General features: G+C 40.1%; 1 protein-coding gene across 1 annotated transcript in view; it reads right to left on the bottom strand.

Annotated features, from left to right (window-relative positions):
- Nucleotides 1–3,102, bottom strand: part of fgb (fibrinogen beta chain) — a 44,093-nt gene that overhangs the window by 2,259 nt on the left and 38,732 nt on the right.

Here is a 3,102-nt window from a genome sequence, read left to right on the forward strand (position 1 = left end):
CCCCCCCACCCGTCATCACATACCCTTCACCATACCTAGAGATTGGCATGGTGTTATTTCAGTTAACAGCTGGTTTGATTTGCATTGAGAGATGATTTTATTGAAAGTTCCCCATGCCGATCTCCATGTATGGTGAAGGGAATGAGATGGGGCTTTATCAGGATTTATTTCTGAAACATTCATTCATAAAGAAAATTGGTGTCTTTAAAGGTCGGATTTTTCCAATTTTTTTTTTATTCAGGCATTAAGATCTATCTCCAAAAGATGAGTTTTCTTATTCCTCTTTTTAGTCAACTTTAGCCCGGGGGGGGGGGTAAACTTATGAATGACACGTATTGCCCTGCGGCTCCATGTTGTCTCTGTTGTCTGGCTCAGTGTTTGAGTTTTGTAATCAACGTGAGACCCAGATCAGAGGACTCTGAGCCCCCTCGGGGGCCACAGTGAGTTCATTGACCCTCTATGTACACGCGTCCTCTTTGAACTCCCATCATGCACCGAGCAAAACAAGCAGACTTCTTTTAGCAGCTTCTCAGTTTATATTTTTGCTTTAATGTGCACTATTTAACAAATAGAGGCACATTTTGAAACGTGTTGCTCCCCCCACCCAGGCAAAGAACCCTATAAAGCACTTTAAGGTACCTCATCCCTTCATGTTGTCCTCATGTTGTCTTCATGTTGTCCTCATGTTGTCTTCATGTTGCCCTCATGTTGTCTTCATGTTGTCTTCATGTTGCCCTCATGTTTTCGTGCTCCTCATGTTGTCTCTCATGTTGTCTCTTCCATGTTGTCCCATGTTGTTCTTCATGTTGTCTCATGTGTCCCCATGTTGCCCTCATGTTGTCTTCATGTTGCCCTCATGTTGTCCTCATGTTGTCTCATGTTGGGCCCTCATGTTGCTCATGGGTTGCCCTCATGTTGTTCTCTTTCTTCATGTTGTCTTCAGTTGTCTTCATGTTGTCCATGTTGCCCTCATGTTGTCTTCATGTTGTCCCATGTTCCCTCATGTTGCCCTATGTTTTTGGTCCTAGGTTGTCCCCATGTTGTCTCATTGTTGTCCCCATGTTGCCCTCATGTTGTCTTCATGTTGTCCCCATGTTGTCCTCTATGTTGCCCTTATGTTGCCCCATGTTTGCTTCATGTTGTCCCCATGTTGCCCTCAGGTTGTCTTCATGTTGTCCTCATGTTGTCTTCATGTTGTCCTGATGTTGTCCTCATGTTGCCCTCATGTTGCCCTCATGTTGTCATCATGTTGTCTTCATGTTGTCATCATGTTGTCTTCATGTTGTCTTCATGTTGTCTTCATGTTTCTGTTATAATAACTAGACACATGTAACTATTTATGCACAGAGAACACACTCCCCCTTCTTCCTTCGTTGGGTTATTTATTTCACTGTTCTCAAAATAAAGCACAAAAACTTATCCTCTCAGCACACTGTCCACTCATTTATATATGAACAGTATATAAACTCACTGCATGTTGTAGTGTTTTCAGCCATTTTCACAATTGTGTTACCTCTACACCAGGCACGGCGTCATGGGCCCACCCAAAACCTTTCGTTAAAAAAATCTTAATGTATTGTAATTATAAAGAATTATGAAAAATCGGCACATTATCTTGTGCTCATATAAATAGTCTAAAACAGTTTTTAACTTGATTTTGAAAAAGTTCTTTGTCTATTTTGATGTTTATGTGCTCAAGTGGCAGTAGCTCAGTCTGTAGAGAGTTGGGTTGGGAACCCGAGGGTCTCTGGTTCAAGTCCCCGTGTGGACCAAAAAGTATGATTAGTGCAGGAATAGGTCCTGTGTGTGTGATTACTAACAAAATGTGTACGCAAATTGGAATTTCCCCATTGGGGACAAATAAACAAATTAAAATTAAATTGAATTACGTTCTGCAGACTCTGAGCCCGGAGCCAGCGAGGTCCGGGATAGGGTGGAGCTTGTTGGTGTAGCTAGGTATGCTAAGCTAATGTCAGGTGATCTGAAAGTGGGATTTACAGTTAAGGACAATGTTGCAGCAGTCATACACACACACACTATATATATCTATATCTCTATATTCCTAGTGCATGAAAGATTGAGTTTCCTGTCCATGGGATTTGTATATATATATATATATATATATATATATTACATGTATGATATATATATGTGGTGAGTACATTTTCATTGTCCCATAATCCCTGAAGTTTAAGTGAAGTAACAATCAGACAGTAAGTAGGTTCCTCAAAGTGTTTATTGAGTAGCGGAGGACAGTCAACTCGTCCTAGGAGTCCACACTGAAGACATCACACACACATTACAACAAGAGGACATTTAACACATCAACGCACAACCAGTACAACGTTTCTCTTTTATCTGCAGACGTGACGACTCTATTAAAACATTTCTTACTTCTCGTTATCTTTCCCTTTATATTTTTTAGGTCAGTGTCTCATTTTCAGAGGTTTTCTTCTTCTGTTCCTTTTCACGTTAACCTTCCTGTTGTCCTCGGGTCAAATTGGACCCATTTATTTTTTCTTCAAGTATCTATATCAGAATAAATTTTTTTTTCAATGAAATTGTTAATTTTTTAAAATCCTGGATGGTTTTGTACGTCGCTCTTCACAAGTAAAATAACTGGTCAGTTCACTACTTTCATTGAATTTGGGCGTATTATTCAATTGTATAGCATTTGAAGTATAATTGATAAAAGAAAGTTTAAAAAATTAACACAAAATATCAAGAAAAAGGACAAAAAAATGTCCCAAATCGTCAAAGAAAGAGACAAAAACCTCGGGAAAAGCGACAAAAGTGTTGATAAAGACGGCCAAAAACGTCAGAAGAAAAAAGTTAAAATTTTAAAATTCTGACCCAGAACAACAGGTTGCATGGCAACAGGAGGGTTAACTACACAAGTGTTGGCTGTGTGTAAATGTGCGTGTCCGTCAACATCAAGGTAACCGCTAAAATAAAAGGACACGCTCAAAGATCAGGTTGAATGTGACAAAGAGATGAGATTTGGCCCCAAACACATGGCGCTGGAGTCTTTTATTTTGGCGGTGTGCTGTGTTTCCTGTGTGTGTGTGTGTCGAGGCTCTCGGGGGTTCATCAGCTGGGGGG

This window comes from Etheostoma spectabile, chromosome 6, assembly GCF_008692095.1.
Source record: "Etheostoma spectabile isolate EspeVRDwgs_2016 chromosome 6, UIUC_Espe_1.0, whole genome shotgun sequence".
Lineage (NCBI taxonomy): Eukaryota > Metazoa > Chordata > Actinopteri > Perciformes > Percidae > Etheostoma > Etheostoma spectabile.